General features: G+C 39.1%; 2 long non-coding RNA genes across 3 annotated transcripts in view; both read right to left on the bottom strand.

Moving 5' to 3' along the window:
* LOC139079263 (uncharacterized) overlaps positions 1-2,670 on the bottom strand; it is a 45,844-nt gene extending 43,174 nt beyond the window's left edge. The window contains exon 1 of one of the 2 annotated variants that reach the window (XR_011532722.1): positions 2,304-2,670. This is a non-coding gene — a long non-coding RNA (uncharacterized lncRNA). The remainder of the gene's footprint in view (positions 1-2,303) is intronic. The other variant, XR_011532723.1, reaches the window with a different exon arrangement.
* Positions 2,671-10,821: 8,151 nt separating this feature from the next.
* LOC139079262 (uncharacterized) overlaps positions 10,822-17,822 on the bottom strand; it is a 28,045-nt gene continuing 21,044 nt past the window's right edge. Inside the window, exon 4 of the long non-coding RNA XR_011532721.1 lies at positions 10,822-17,434. This is a non-coding gene — a long non-coding RNA (uncharacterized lncRNA). The remainder of the gene's footprint in view (positions 17,435-17,822) is intronic.

The raw sequence follows: 17,822 nt of genomic DNA, 5'->3' as shown, positions 1-17,822 counted from the left end.
ATTTTTAGGAATAGAAAGATGTACAACAACAAACAACGTAATATTCTCAATGTCTGGCTGGCATCCAATCAAAGATGAAGAGAGATACAAAGAAGAAGCAGGGAAATACAAATGATAACAAGAATTTTAAAACATCAATAAGCTGAAATTTATCCAGAACTATTAGACCCAGAAATGTTAGAATTAGCAAACAAGGATATTAAACTGTTGTAATAGCTTTTTTCTGTATGTTGAAAACATTAGAGACACCAATGATATGAAAAAGATCCAAATAGAACTTTGAAAGATGAAAACCACAATGGCAGTGATGAAAATACACTAGAGGAGAATAAAAACTATGTAAATAAAACACATAGGCAAAAAAGAATTTTTTAAAAAATGAAACTGAACTTTTAAATGTGGAACAACTTTAATGGGTGAAAAATTTCCAAATCTGATTTTTGTAAACCTATAAATCCACAAATGTAAGAAGCTCAAAGATCCCAAGCACAAGAAACATGAAGAAAACTACACCATGGTGCATCATAATAAAATTACTCAAAACCAGTTCTAAAGAGAGAATTTTATAAGCCTCTAAAAGGGAAGGACATGTTAGTTACAGAGGAACAAAATAAAGTGATGGCAGAATTCTTGTCAAAGATGACGTAACTGGGAAGACAGTGGAGTAGCATCCTTAAAGTATTGAAAAAACAATGAAAACTATCAACACCTTAAAATATTGAAAATGGGGATGGCACCATGGTGTAGCAGTTGAGTTCAGCACACTCTCTTTAGTGGCCTGGGTTTGTGTGTTTGAATCCCAGACACAGACCTACACCACTCATCAGCCACACTGTGGTGTTACCCACATATAAAACAGAGGAAGATGGTCACAGATGTTTTCTCAGGGCTGATCTTCCTCTGCAAAAAAAAAAAAAAAAAAAAAAATCAAAAGAAAAATCCAAACTATCAACCTGATTTCTATAGCCAGTGAAAATAACTTTCAAAAAAGTATGACTTTTTTCAAACTTACAAAATCTGTCTAGATCAGTAGATTGGCAATACAGAATCCAGAAGTAGATGATCACCAAGAGATCCATGGTACAAGAAATGTGAAAGGAAGAAAAAGATATCGGACAGAAAGAAAATGATGCCAAATAGAAATACAGATCTACACAAAGGAATGAAGAGCACTGGGAATGGTAATGCCAAGTTTTTTCTTATAAAATACATGCAATGGTATATCTCTTGAGGGCAAATTGTGCTAAATAAAGGACAAGGAAGGAGATAAAGTGGAATCATAAAATACACTCAATTTAAAAGAAGGCAGAAAAATAGGAAAAGGGAAACGAAAAACAGATGAAACAAATTGAAGAAAAAATTGCAAGACAATAATAATAAATATAGACTTAATAATAATAAAACTAAATGTAAATGGTGTAAATATTCTATTTAAAAGGCAGAGGTTGTTGGATTCGATAAAAGAATGAGACCCAACTATATGCTGCCTACAGGAAATGTACTTTGGATGTAAAGACACAAATAGATTAAAAGTAAAAAGATGGAAAAAAAGATATACCATGCTAACAAAAGTCAAAAGAAAAATGATGAGGCTTTATTATCAGAAAAGATAGATATCAGAGCAAAGAATACTACCCAGCATAAAGATCATTTTGTAATTATAAAGGACTCAATTTATCCAGAGGACAACCATACTAAACATTTATGTATCTAATAACAAAACTTCAAAATATATAAAGCAAAAACTGGTAGAAATACAAAGAGAAATATATAATTCACAATTATAATCAGAGATTTCAATCTCTCTCAACTGATAGAACAGTAAGATTGAAAATCAATAAGGATATAAAAGACTTGAACAATACTGTCAATCAATTTGATCAAATTATTATTTATAGAACATGCCATCCAACAACAACAGAACACGTGTCCTTTAAATTTGCACACAGAATATTTACCAAGGTAGACCATATTCTGGTCCTTAAAACCATAATGTAAATCTCCATATCTACAAGAATTCAAATCATACAATGCATGTTTTCTGAACAAATAGAGTTAAATTAGAAGTCAGTAATAGAAATAGTTCTAGAAAGTTCTCAAATACCTGAAAAGTGAGTAGCACATTCCTAAATAACACATGGGTTAAAGGAGAAATAAAAATGGAAACTAGAAAGTAGTTTGAATGAAGTGAAAATGAAAATACAACATAAAAGGAAATGTCACCTACCTAGTCATCCCCTATCACATCAGCTAATTTTAATTCTCTGTATGAAACCTCCTTATATCTGATATTTTGTACTTACTTAATCCCTTTACTTGATCGTTGCATGTCTTTCGCCTTGAGAATTGAGACTCCATGCGAGTAGAACATTTTCTATCTTGTTCATCACTGTATCCTCAGGACAGTATCTGGCACCTATTAGAGTTCCCTAAACATTTACAGAATAAATAAATGATGGATGGACGGATGGACGGATACAAACAAGGCATCAAGAAGGATAAAAATAAGGGCTGGGAGCAGAAGGTAGAAAGAAAGAGGAAAGGACATCTTTGTTACAAACCAAACTGAAGATGGGGTGGGAATTCGTCCAACCAGCAGAGGGCTGGACAGAGAGACATCCAGAAATTTTACCTAGCAAACAGGTCTTCTGAGCTGTCTGACCATTTTCATAGCTGCTTTGGCAAAGAAAACTTGAGTATTATTTGCCTAAAGAAATACCCACTTTGACAATGACTGGTATTGAGAACCACAAAGCACAGATTCTCTGTGGACGTTCCCCGCCATTGTAAGAAAGTCTCCTTGTGTTTGGTCCTGCATCTGGCATCTACCTGTCCTTTGCTTCTATGGAGCAATGATTTCACTGCACTGTAGCTTCAACAACTAGTATCTTGGAAATTCTTATCTGCATGGCATGAAGGTCTACTGATGATAAACACAACATGAATAAAATCAAAATATTGCAGGCTAAATTAATGAGTAAATCTCTCAAGGGTTTATACAAATCTCATAAACAAGCAGTAGTTGAACAGAGGGCTGGGGTTAATATATTTAAATTAACCTCAAACAAACCGCAATTCAAACTATGTATAGGCATGATAGTCCGGGAAGACCTACTGTCAGCTCAAAATGCCTTGATAACCTTCTGAAAGAACCACTGAGACCCTCTTCTTAAACAAAGCCTATCATATTGATGATAGTGGTTCAAAGGAGAACAGGGGCAAAGACACATATACATACATATACTTATTACTGTACATGTGCATACACACACATACAGTGCATCCTCATTATTCACAAAAGTTATGTTCTATAAAGTCACTGTGAACACTGAACTGATGAATACTGAACCCATTGCTACTAGAGGAAATATGGATGAGATAGATAGATAGATAGACAGATAGATAGAGTCATATATAGAGAGATATATATAGATATATATATAAAATCTTCATTTCTAAGATTTTTTCTAACATTTTTCATTGCTACTAATGTTTAACATCTCTTTCCAGAGCTCTTCCATTTCTTCTTTCTGGTCTTCTGGAGGCAATTACAGTTTTAAGTTTTTAAAAACATTTCAATATATTTTCACACAATTTTCATCTTATGTGAAAGATAATCATTTCCCAGTTAGTGACATTCATTTCTGATTAGTAGCATTTATCTAATGTTAAACTTTGCTGTCTTTTCTCACAACTTTTTTCTTACAGTGGCTATTTATCAGTGCTATGGTAGCTCAATCTTTACTACTCATCATGGAAAAACCTGGATTTTCCTTAGGCAGTTATGTGTAGGAGGTGCCCGTGTCTAAGCAGCAGAGGGGAAGGGCCAGAATGGCTCCCCACAAGGTACCCATCTTGGATTTATATCCTATCTCACAGCTTCTCTCTGCTTTTGCTGCCCCAGAGCTACACCTCTTCCTACCACCGCGGCTCATCTCTGTGATTCCTTGCACAGCCCCAGCTTCTCTGCTTCCCTGAGTCCAACAGCCAATCTGCTCTTGGCTCTGCCTCCCTCCAGGTCTGACACCCTTTGTTACAAACATGGCATATGGGATGTTTTTAACTTCGAGGTGAGCACTTCACCTTCAGGAAATTTTCCTTTGCTGACATTTCCTGAGATCTGCCTCCCCTGGCCTGCAATCTGTCTCCACCCATCTCTTCTGTTCTCTAGTCTCTTCCTCCCAATCTCAGGGGCCTTTGAAAGCCTTTTCACATAAATCAGAAACAGTGCATTTGTCCCCGTGTTTCACTGAAAATGGAGTTGGCGAGAGTTTTTGTTTCTTTAGTGTGATTTGTAGAGAAACGTAGCCATAATCATACACATTACTTTTAAGAATTATGTTTAAAATTATGTGTCTCCCAAATCTACTCCAGGCCTTCAGCACTCCAGAACTGACATTTTAGAGGTGATCTTCATTTTCCCTGAAGGACACTGTGGCTAAGTCTGGGAATCCCTCCTCTTACCGTGAATCTATTTGGGGTGGGCCATTTAGAGCTATTTGCAATGAATTCATTAGCCTTGCCAGGAAAGCTGATAATGCTCTCTGAGGATGCCGTTCTCCTCTTTCTCTTCTCTCTTCCCTTTCTTCTTTAATTCCTTCTGGGCCTGATCTTTTAAATAGCCACTGGACTCCCATCTTTGTGACATCACCTCAGAAATCTCTCAAAGTCATGTTGGTTCTCTGCTGGGCTGAGGAGCATCCTCTCTTCTGTTTATAGCACACCTCTGACTGGATTTCTATTTCAAGATATGGGCCATATAGTAATCAGAATAATGGCCCCCAAGGGTGTCCACATCCTAATCCTTGAAGTCTGTGAATGTTACCTTACATGGCAAAACGACTTTGCATCTGTGGTTAAATTGAGGATCTTGAGATGGAGAGATTATCCCAGATTATCTGGGTGAGTCCAATGTAATCAAAAGGATCTTTATAAGAAAGGAGGCACGAGGGTCAGAGTGAGACACAGGTAGGGATTTGAAGATGCTGCTCTGCTGGTTTTGAGGATGGAGGAAGGAGTCATAAACCAAGGAATGCAGGAGGCTTCTAGAAGTTAGAAAAGGCAGGAAAACAATTCTTCCCTGCAGCCTCCAAAGGAGCAAAGCCCCACTAACACCTTGATTTTGGCCCAGTAAGACTTCTGACCCACAGAACTTTAAGTTAATAAATATGTGTTGCGTAAGCCAGTAAATGTGTGGTCAATTTATTACAGCTACAATTGGAAACTTGGACAGGCCATGTCTTGTCTTTGTGGAATGTAGTGTAGTGATGATCAACAACCTACTTTAGGCTATCAAAACCTTTTTGCTTTTCTAAATTCTTCTCTTCCATTATATTATTTCACACAACCCTTTTCACTTCCAGCATGGCTAGGACAGCTGTTTTGATTTTAATAAAACCTTCAAAGTTTACAACCAGACAAAAGAAGAGTTACTTGGGGCAAATATATATTTTATTATTCAAAAATTACTATCATGTTGGGCCAGCCCAGCGGCATAATGGTTAAGTTTGCATGCTCCACTTCAGCAGCCTGGGATTCACAGGTCCGGATCCTGGGCATGGACCTAGCACCACTCATCAAGCCATGCTGTGGCAGCATCCCACATAAAATAGAGGAAGATAGGCACAGATGTTAGTTCAGTGACAATCTTCCTCAAGCAAAAAGAGAAAGATTGGCAACAGATGTTAGCTCAGGGCCAATCTTCCTCACACACACACACACAAAATTACTATCATGCTTCCTCATCAATCCATTTTCCCTTATTCAGGCTAAACATTCATGGTTCTCTTATCTATTCTTTTTTTTTTTTCTGATATAGTGGTAAAATGTTTATTCACATAGATATCATGTACACATTAAATCTTGAACTTAGCCGCTTATTTAATTGTATGTGTTCTCTATAAAATACCTGTTGCCGTTTAACAGTGAGACCTTTTCAAAGAAAGCTCTTTGGGAAGTTCAAGCTCTAACCATTCAGGAAGTTCCACTGCTGTGGCCAACTGTGGAGATGTAAAAACAGATCAAATCCAGTTCAAATAATTAAGTTCTAATGCACAGATGTTTGAAGCTCATGGAAATGGATCATAAAAGCCAAAATCATTGTAATAGCTTTCCTTAAACTTTTAACAATGAACAGTGGAAGTAAATATTTTCTCAATTTCAATTTCTGTTTGTGGAGAAGTAAGCCAAGTATGCTTTCCAGAGGGACTTTGCTGGCTTCACCTAATGTGGTTTAAAACTTCCTTTTTTTATCTTTAATTTCTTACTTACACTACTATACAAAGTCTGTTCTTGGAGGAAGGAGTCTATTGCAGTAATGACGTTGAGCAAGCACTCGATAAATATTTGTGAAATGGAACGAAGGAAGACCAAAGAGCAAGCAGACAAGCATGATGGTGCAGGAGAAGCTGGCTCTTGCCAACTCTCTCCATAGAGTGCACCTGCTGGGTTCAGGGTTGTGCTGAGAGCATCTTGACAGAAGGGCCTGCCTGTTCCTAGATATGTTCTCTCCACAACTCTGACTCTAAGGGCATCTTAAGAAAATTAGTTCTTTTTTTGTTAGCATATCTAATGCTTGTTCCTCATTATGAATAGAGTTCTTTCATTGTTGTAGGCCAAAGGGCCATTTTTAAAATATGCATCTATGCATATATTTTTTTTATTAATGTTATGATAGATTACAACCTTGTGAGATTTCAGTTGTACAGTTTTGTTAGTCATGTTGTGGGTACACCACTTCCCCCTTTGTGCCCTCCCCCCACCCCCCTTTTTCCCTGATAACCACTGATCAGATCTCCTTGTCAATATACTAACTTCCACCTATGAGTGGAGTCATATAGAGTTAATCTTTCTCTGACTGGCTTATTTCACTTAACATAATACCCTTGAGGTCCATCCACGTTGCTGTGAATGGGCCAATTTTGTCTCTCTTATCTATTCTTCATATGACAGTTTCTAGATTTTTTTGTCATCATTCTCTTGAAATTCTTTGGCTTGGCAATGTCCCACTTAATTAGTTATCACAACTGGACACCAAAATAAGAGCTAATTAGGTAATAATAATAGCTTAGATTTAGTGAGTGTTTTCCATGTGTGAGAAATTGTTCTAAGCATTAGAAAGATCCATGATTTAAATTTCAAAACAATTTCACAACAAGACCAGGAAACAGAGGCACAGAGAGTTAAGTAGCCTGCTGATGGCTGTATGGCTAGTAAGTGGAAGTTGAAACCAGGCACACTTGCTCTAGGAATTATGTTGTTAACAACCCTACTAGGACTGTGTGCTGCTCTACTTCAGTTCTATTTAAACTAATATTAATAAAATATTTCATTGAGTTAAGGAATGAACTGTACATTTGAAAATCTCTATCCTGCAAAAGACAGAACAAAAGAAGTAAAAGGCAAAATGGAACCAAATGGAAATAGAGACAGTCAGTGAGAGAAGAAAATTATAAGGAAAATTTAATGAATGGCCATAGAGAAAAGAAGAGATATCACATCAATGAAAATATAGACAAGATGCTCTAAAATTAGAGTAGTGAACATGAGCTCTTATGAATAAAAAATGTAGTAACTCAAATAAAAATTAAGTTGAAAGGTTAGGAAATCAATCAAGGATATTTTCCTAGAAGTCAACACAAGTATGGACAATGTGAGATAAGGAATAATAAGAAAAATAGAGCAGAATTAATCCACAAGGACTAATTTCTAACAAACAGGAATTTAAAAAAAAATTCCAGCATTGAAGAACATGAAAATCCAGAGAAAGGGTTCCATGAATACTAAGAACAATGTCGGAATAAGACTACAACAACAAGGATAAAGAAATTCCTAAATGCTTTGAGAAAGAGAGAGACAGACCAGCCTGGTAACATGATGGCTCATAAGAATCAAGATGGCATGAGACTTCTCAACTTGGATTTCTATACCCAGTCAAATTACCATCAAATGAAAGAATAAGATAAGACATTTTCAGACATATACACTCATAAAATTTACTTCCTATGTATTCTTTTTCAGGAAGCAATGGAAAAAGTGCTCTGCCCAAACAATGGAATAAACCAAGAAAGAGAATAGCATGATAACCAACACAGAAAAGGCATTAATAGGGGCTGGCCCGGTGGCCGAGTGGTTAAGTTCGCACGCTCCACTCCAGGTGGCCCAGTGTTTCGCTGGTTTGAATCCTGGGTGCGGACATGGCACTGCTCATCAAACCACGCTGAGCAGCGTCCCACATGCCACAACTAGAAGAACCCACAACTAAAATATACAACTATGTACCAGGGGGCTTTGGGGGAGAAAAAGGAAAAAAATAAAATCTTTTTTTAAAAAAAGGAAGTAATAGAATGACTACAAAGCAAGTCCTAGGATGACAGCTGCACAAGCAAGCCTGGAAAACAAATAGTCCAGCCTGGAGTGTGGGTGGATGGCTCACAGCGGGTGTCAAAGTGCAGATCAATGGGGATGTCTTCTGGAAAAAGAACACTGATAGTTGATGAGGAAAATTGTATAGATAATATTGAGCCAGATACTCATGAAAAAACTAAGCAAGTGAGAAAAAGGAGCAATTATTAACTCCAGGGAAAACTAAAACTTGTAGAAGAAAGGAACAGCAAATATAGTATCCCACTAGACTCAGTAGTAAACAATATTTTCATAGTCATAATAATGAAAGTTCAGACAATGGATTTAACCATAAAATTACGATAGAATTATATTTGGAAGTATGAAGGGAGGAGGAGAAAGTTTTAAAAAGTTAATACCTTCATTTACCGTAATAAAAAGCCAAGAAAATTTAAAATTTATGCACCAGATAACAGTGCATCATATTACTTATGAATATGGAGGTAAATATCAGAATAAACAGCTAAAAGAGTTGAAAGTAGATACCATTGAAAAGTAGAAAGAGACAGAATGGCTGCTACCACTGGGGACAGTTGTTGTTGCAAATCTTAAAGCCTCTTTGTCTTTTTTCTTTTCTTTTGTTTTAAAAAAGATTGGCATCTGAGCTAACAACTGTTGTCAATCTTCTTTTTTTTCTCTGCTTTTTCTCCTCCAAATCCCCCCAGTACATAGTTGTATATTGTTAGTTGTAGGTCCTTCTAGGTGTGGCATGTGGGACACCGCCTCACCATGGCCTGATGAGGGGTGCCATGTCTGCAACCAGGATCCGAACTGGTGAAACCCTGGGCCGCTGAAGCAGAGTGCGCAAACTTAACCACTCGGCCACAGGGCCAGCCCTGCCATTTTTTCCTTAGATTTATTGAGATACAATTGACATACAGCACTGTATACGTTTAGGGCACACAGTACAATGATTTGACTTACATACACTATGAAAAGATTACCACAATAAGTTTAGTTAACATATATCAGGTCTTGTAGATAAAGAAAAGAAAAAGAAAAAAAAAATGTGTTTTCCTTGTAATGAGAACTCTTGGGATCTACTCTCTTAACAACTTTCACACGTATCATATGTCACATTAAAAAATTGTTAACTCAAAGATAAGAGACACCATTAGACCAAAAAATAAAAGAAAATCTCAAGGCATATGAACATTGTAAATTCCTGGTTGCATATTTGACCAAGTGTTCCAGACTCTGAATCGTTTTACATTCCTATGGATTGCTGTCATCACATTTGACATGTATTGTGAGCATTATCATAGTTTTGGCATTTAACAGAAGAAAAAGAGCAACTTTTAAAAGTTCACATTGTTGAGGTGCTAGTAAAGATGAGCAATTTTATATGCTCATTCACCAATTAATGTCTTTTTCTGTGAACTCTCTGTTCCACTCTTTTGCCTATTGGGGTCTTCATGTACTTCTCATTGACCAAAAAGGGTCTTTCACATAGTAAGATGATTGGCTTGTTGGCCAGTATTTTTATCAGATAATTATTTAGCTTTAAATTTTCATACTTTAAAACATTTTTTATGTGGCCAAAACTTTTTTTGTAATTCTTTCAACTATGTGGTGAGCTGTATTCAGAGAGTAAATAAGCCTGCACTTAAAAATAAAAACCAGCAGTGTTATTCTGCCCTTTCCCTTAAGTTCCTTCCTTCTTTCTGCCCCTTGGCTTCCCATATCTCACTCTGATATTCCACCTCAGCCCCGTTTGTGCAGCTAGGGCCACAAAGCTCTGTTTTTCCTAATCCATCATCCCCTCCACCCCTGTCCCTCCTGTTTCCCTGGGGCCTTGCTCAGTGAGAGTCACCTGGCAAACCAGCTCCTGGGAACTATTGATGTGAGGTAATGACTCCATGGGGTATTCCCAGGTCACACATTCACTTTTGAGCATGTGTATTCAAAACTCAACCTCAAGGCCAGCATTTACATGGAAGGGACCAGCACACAGACCTGATCTCCTCAGCCTTCAAAGGAGGTCATACCCTCTCCATGGACATTCTGTCACCAATCGAAGGAGGACATACCCTCTCCATGGACATTCCGTGGCCAATCGAAGGAGGTCATACCCTCTCCATGGTCATTCCATGGCCAGTTGAGAGTCAATGGGCAGAGGACATGTTGTCCTGGCATAGCACCATTTTCAGTAGCTTCTGACACTGCTGCTTATGGAGATGTGACTCTGACTGGTCATGGGCAGCTACAGCTCACACAGCTCTGTGGGGAGAGGAAATTGTCTGGAAGGGGTGAGATTACGGAGGAAGCTCACTTTTCCTCACATAACCCTCCGGAGTCCTGTGGATTCCAGCTCATACCACATTCTGGATTTCCCTGAATTGGCCTATGGTTTGCATCAGTATTACTCAAGCTTTTAAACTAGAAAGCAATATACAAATATTAATACTTTTAAAAATATTGCTCTTACAAACAATGACTTTATTTTAATATATAATCTATAAATTATGTTATATTAATTACATGTAATGAATTAAAATAATATAATTATATAATAAAATATAAAAATTATAAAATATAATTTTAATAATTATATTATTGAGTTTATGTGATTTTATTATATAATTAATATTATGTAGTATGTAATTATTACATTATTTTTACATAATTAATTATAAATCTATATAGTAAACAAATGGGTGCACTTTATTACAAAAATATCAACTCGTATAAGCACAGACATAGCTAAAGTATTGGTAAATTTCCCCCAAACGATGCTTAGGTCATTTAACATTTAAATCAAGCACATGGTATGAATCCCTTTAAAACACGCTTTTGCTGAAGTAATTGTGCACATACATGATTAGAGTCCTTTCTTTCTGTTGACTGATCACACCAGTGAAATGTGAAATGAGTTGTTTGACTGACTGGACTTTTAGAAATCAAATGGGATAGGCACAGGGTTTGGAGAAAAGCCAGGTCTTACGTACAGCAGTATTCTACAGTGCAGGGACGGCCACTTTCAGATGGCTTTGGGTCTGGGCTGCCCGTGGCCTGTGTGATGCTGTCGGTGACGGGCCCTGAGATCCCCCACAAGCCCCGGAGCGGGCGGTGCTTCAGTGGACCAGTTGACCCATCTCTACCACAGACACACGGCACAAAGCACACTGAGAGGTCGTGAAGCTCAGTTAATATTTAAAACATTTTGATGCTCAGGTAAAAGGGGATTCAAGTTGTCACCAATTAGTAGGAAAAGACTAATTATTATACAGACCTATGATCTTTTATAAGTAGAAACATTAAAGGAATCTAAAAGCTGTCACTTTTTATGAAAGAGCAGATGGCCTGAATTAGACCCCTAACATATAATGAGTGTGAGTGTGTCTGTCCAGGTCTGGATGCAGATGATCCAGATCTAGATCTAGACAACTGAACAGGAACACTTTGAAGGGCTGTTGGGGGAGGGGAGAGAAGAGAATGGAAAACACACTGTCGATGTCCTTTGAGTCATTCTATTCAGTACTATCTATAGGGATTGATCCAGAAAAAGCAGTGCCTTCTGTTCCAGAATTTAACTACTTGGAAATATGTTTAAATTATCATATTTCAATAAAATTCACAGTTTAGGCAGTAGAGACTTCCTGAGTCCCTACTCTGGGCCAGACACTCAGCTACTATGATGAACAAGCCACAGCACTGGCTCTTCAGGAGCTGACAGTCCAGTGGAAGGAGCCAGGTATATAAATAGGGCTGTTACCCTACACCCCAATTTTCTACCTTATCACCCCATCACCACTAAATTAGCATCTGGTTCTTGGAAGGAGTAGTCTGTCTCATGTCAGCTCCTGAGTTTTCTCCTTAGTGGTCGTGTTCCTCCCCAAACCCCTAAGTCAAAGGCCACCACTGCCTTTGCTGCAGCTCATCTCCTGAAACCCCCCAAAGGGCTCCACATACAATTATGGAGATTGTGTAAGGCACCCTTTGGGGACATAGACTACTGTAGGTTCACAAGGTGACTAAGGGAACTTCATGTAGGAGAAAACATGGCAGGCTAAGTCTGGCTTTTCCCAAAGGCAAAAGAAAACTTTTTGCAAAGAAGTTCAAATCTTTGTAACCCTCCCAAGCATCTCCCCAAGAAACTTGAAGAACACCCGTGTCCTTTGCTAAAGCAGTTATCTTCTAGTTGGGACTGGGGACTGGGGTGATGGCTGAGGGAGCCTCCTTCCCCTGAGAGATCTAGCTGGTGCTTTGCCATTTAAGGCTGATCTTTGAGGTCTCTATGGCAGTCTGAAGTGAGAGTGGTCCTCATCACTCTTCCAGGTCTTCTGGAGGAAACCTTTGATTCAAACACACACACACACACACACACACACACACACACGACACAAACAGGCACACACATACACCACCTGTTTCCTTTGCCCTTAGACACAGGAATTCTTAAGCACGGGGTCATCAATGCTGGTTTCCCAGAGCAAACCCCTAGGGACTGGAGGAGGGTGATGAGTGAAGGGAGTAGCTAGTCTTCCAAATAAAGCAGGAACAAGCGATAATAGCCACGGGACTGTGGCCTTTGGGGAGAGGGACTGGATTAAACTGTCTGCTTTGAAGGTAAATTGTCTGACTGAATTAGATAAGGTTTTTTTCCAATTTGGTTTGCAAATATAGTGACAGGAACATTTTTGTTTGAGTTTACTCCACAATCTCAATAGTCATAGATTATCTACAAACAGGTTCAGATACTTAGGAATAAGGATTTTGGGTAATAAAGATTCTTTTCATTGAGTGTGGGGTAGTAACTAGGAACAAGAAGAAGAAGCATGCTAAAGTGGTGGGATGATTCAGCATGGGAGAAATAGTGAACCTTCTGTAAACCTGAGGATCTTTTCTTGACTCAGCAGCAAGAACTGGTGTCTTAGCACTTTTTTGCCAGAGTTACTAATGACCCATTATAAAAGAACAACTGAGGTTGATTATTTATCACGAAGGGATTTCTGTGTGTAGATAGAGCAGCATTTGCTCGATTGAGCCTCTCTCAGTCCTAATCCAGCGCAAAGGCACTGCTTGGCCTGGAGAGGGGTGTGGCGTGCCCTGAGGAAGCTGGACAGAATCTTCTTCCCTCGAACCACGTGTTCATTCATCTAGTTTCTGCTCTGCTCACTCTTCCACTAGTCTGTTTTCTCCACTAATGGCCTGCCCCACCTCTCTCTCTCTCCCAACACTTTCTATTCTCCATTCATATGGCAGACAGAAGATGCTGTGCATAATGGAGCCCAGTTCGTGAACACAGGTCTCTCCTGGTCAGAGGGGAACTTCTCCTGTTTTCTTTTATTCTCCTTTTGTCCCTCTTTTCAGAATTTTAGCCAATTACCTCTTTTTGCTCCTCACCTTCTGTGACAAGTCCACTGAGCTTCTTAGTTTTAAGACAATAAGGGGGATTTGTTCCTGTAAACTCTTTGGTTAAAAAAAAATGAAAAGAAAATGAAAAACAGTTCTGTCAGAGATGGAAGTACAGGTAAGATCTGAAGCTCGTCACCGCTGGGCAGTTCCAGTTCACTGGGGGCTCTGTAAGTGACCTGAGAGGAGACATATTTAGCAGTTAAAAGTATTTTTAGGAGACCTTAAAATAGAGCCAAAGAATAAATCTAATAGAAACAAGAAAAGGAGAACTTGGATTCTGGGATACCCTGTGGTTCTTGAAATGTGAATAAAATTACTTCCTGAAAAAGCTCAAAAAGGTTGTTAATCATTCTCTTCTCAGTCACCATGTTCAGCAGGGTCTCAGGTGCCTGTCTGACAAATAGCTCCATGGGCGTGAGTGATCCAAACGAGGCACAAATCTTTACACACTTCCTACGTGTCAAAACAGCCTGCAAGATTTTAAAGAAACGTCCTCGCTTGACAGCTCCCGTCAGTAGGCCCTGGGACCATGCGGGGACCCGACACGTTAGGTGGACCTGTTCCAGCTACTCCATTCTTTCCTTTTTCATTCCCTTTCTTTTCCTCTCTCTTTTTAATTGTGTATTTTATATGTTACCACCTTCATAACTCTAATGTTCTTGGTGGTCAAATGTTACTGAAATCAGGATCCTGAGAGTAGTTCAAGAAATAGTGTAAGTGGGAGTGCAAGAAAGGTTCTTCAACGGATGTGTTGAGTCCAGCACACTTTTATCTTATCAGTTGGTTTCTTCTTCCTTGAGAGAAGGAGGGGAATAGCTTGAATGAAAAGTACATAGACCAACTTGCTATAATGTGTCATCTTAGAAGTTGACTTTAGACAGATAAAGTTGAAGTCGTATGTGAACACATAGTACACCAATTCCTTCCCTAACCCTTCTATTAGGGCTCACTGTGCCCTCACCATGTGATGGTCATTGTGTGTTTGTGCTATGCTCCATGAGAGCTATCAGCTGCATATAACCACCTCCTTTTCAGATATTTAAAATCTACCAGTGGGAACAAGTATGTACACAAATAACTTTATTACTAAGTGGAAGGTAATGTCCCTGTAAAGATATAAATAAAGCTCTTGAGTGTTCTTAGGAGAAAAAGATCAGATCTAACTAGAGGAATGTGAGGAATTCATGCAGGAATGGATTTTCCACTCAAAATGATTTCTCAAGAACTACTAAGCCTCCAGCAGCTAGAGATTCGTAAGAGGTCATTCCAAAGCTATGGGAATTGTGCCTGGAAAGCCAATAATGTGGTAAGGTTTAGGTGTATTTGGGAAATGTTCATGTAGGCTCACTGAGATGTTCCAGGAGACATTTATGGATAAAAGACAATGAAGAAGACACAGATCCTGTCCGTGGAGAGCGTCCAGTCTGGTGTGGGACATGATGAATAAAAAACAATGTTTGCTACAGTGTTAGAAGTGCTGTATTAGAGGCACATACAAGGGAGGAGGAGGAGGAGTCAGAGAAGGCAGTAAAGACTGGTCCTGAAAGAGACAGACAATTTTATTAACCTGCATGAATTACAGGGGAAACTAGAGTTTATACAGAGATACAGAGATGTGAAATGCACATCCTGTTGAGCAAATTGTAAGATTCAGTGGCTAGAGCGTGTGGGACAGGACGAGCCAGGAGGGGCAAGAAATGAAAGTCCAGATAATTAGGTTAGGGAAGGACCTTGAAGGCCAAGGAAAAGAATTTGGATTTATTTGCCAGGCAACAAAGGCTTCTGAGTGAGGAAATAAAATAATCATACAAAATTATATAAGTAAATACTTTTTTCTTTAACCAAAATAAAACACAGAACCTCCTCTCCTAAAGACTTGGAATACCAAAGAATAGACAGACATACAAATCCAAATAATCTGGTGAATAGGGCAGTTAAAAATTTTTCATAATGGTCAAGGGCAAGGACAGCCCTGAGCTCCTAGGATTTTAAGATACATGAGAGCGCCAATGTCTGTGTTCATCACCAAGCCCCAAGTGTTCAATTAAAATTTGTTGAAAAAGTGAAGGAAATATCGGATAAGTGAGTGAAACAATGAAAATGACCCCCAAATAATTTCAATCTTTATGAAAGGAGGAAGAACAAGGAAGACCAGTGCCCTCCAGCTTTGCGTAGACAGCTTCTACATGAGAAGGAGGGAATCAATCCTACATCTTGTGTTCTCCTTGGATGAGTCAATAACTAAATGGTAGTAAAAAGAATATGTCCCAAAGTCAGGGGAAAACAAGAGGTACCATTCCTAGTGAGCACACTTCCTGTGGACTTTCAACACATGTGCACAACACATAGGTAGGAATGAAGAGATGACAGGATGCTGTAATTGGTGAAACTGAGAGCAACAAACGTACTCATCTTGGTTACATGATAAAAATGACTATAGGAGGGATGAAAACTAACACTCCATAGCAGAATAAATATCGAGTAGTTAATTAACAGTTTCAGCAGAAGTGATATGTAAATACACATACTTACTAAGGAAAACAATGTAGGAAATCCTATTATCTGTTTAATATCTGTGACCTCTTTAAAGCTAGAAACCACATATTTGATGTCTTTGGTTTCTAGCACTGAGCACACTGCCTTAGTAGGCTAGCAGGCTCTCAAAAAATAAATACTAAATGCAAATGAATATACTCAGATGCCCCTTCAAGTGTCTGCATCCATCACCTTCCTCCAGGGTGTGAAGGTGGTGTGGTCTACCCACTATCACCTGCCATCACCCAGGGAGACCTCAGGAGACCATCCTTCCTCTGGAGCCCATCTGTCATTTCAAGGTTATGACAGTAAGGAGGCAATTTTTTACGAGATTTTCTCCTTCTTTCCTTTTACTGTTTCGAGGATAGCTAGGGTGGCTGTAAAAACAAGAGCCTGATAGCTCTGGAGAGAGCCAGGATGAGGGCAGGGCAGGTTGTACAAGCCCTACCACAAATGCTCTGCCAGGTCCCTGCCTTGTGTGCACCACACCTCAAAGCTGACTTAAATGCATCCCACTGTTCCAGGATGGCTGCCTTTCCAGACTGTAGACTGCTGGCTGGGGCAACTTGCCAAATGCTGCTCCTGGTCCGAGAAGGTTAACCAGTGTCCATGCTGCATGGGAATGAGCCTGCAGAATCAATGCCTATCGACACTGAGATTTCACTTGGATCTAACTCTGCCAGATAAAGCAGTAAGAGGTGTGAAATCCAGCAGTTCACCTGAGAACAAATTTCATGCCGGTAAATTCTAATCTTTGCTATTGGCAGTGTTGTTCAGCTCTGCAAAGGCTGCCCTGCCTTCTGCCCTTTCCCAGCCTGGAATGCAAAGCCAGCTTGGGTCACACCTGTCCTGGTGGCAGAATCCACTGTGTGTTACGGCCTCCCCTCCATGTCAGCACAAATATCCTTTAAGCCAAAACTTTCCTCTTACCATTTCCATGATGGAAACATTTCATCTGTAATAATTTTCCATCAGAGGCTGGAGAGGAGGCTGCTGGAGTTTACCTGCTGTTCAAACCAGGCACGGTGGAGAGAGACCATTTTTCTTTGTGTTTGAAACCAACAGGAGGATGAAAAGGCCCCATAAACACAGCCAGTCAGGAGTATTTTATATCTATTGCTGCAATGAGAAAGCCCACCTGTAACAAAATAGAAGAGGGATGCAAAGAAATAAGAAGCAAAAAATAAAGAAGAGAAGGAAGAAAGATTTAGAGAAAAACGGGAGCAGGATTAGTCAATCCTTCCTGTCGAAGTGCTCCTGTGGTTTATAGCAAAATAGTGCTTTGCACAGTTGGGGTTATTTGTCAAGGGTTAAATGTCACTCAAATCACGCCCGTTATGAACTGGAAAGTTTGTACGTGTGTATGCGTGTGTGTGTGTCTGGAAGGATCTAGATGCGATGCTACTTTCTTATGCATTTCAAATGGAGCCACGCTGGCCTGGAGATGACCTGCCACACGATTTTTAAATTATCTCTGTGAGCGCTCCACTTGTTTTGGAAATGCTCTAAATAAAAATAATGGACTG

Source organism: Equus przewalskii, chromosome 25 (assembly GCF_037783145.1).
Source record: "Equus przewalskii isolate Varuska chromosome 25, EquPr2, whole genome shotgun sequence".
In the NCBI taxonomy this organism is placed as follows: Eukaryota; Metazoa; Chordata; class Mammalia; order Perissodactyla; family Equidae; genus Equus; species Equus przewalskii.
The sequence above is the reverse complement of the archived record's forward strand: the minus strand, read 5'-3'. Positions and strand labels throughout refer to the sequence as shown.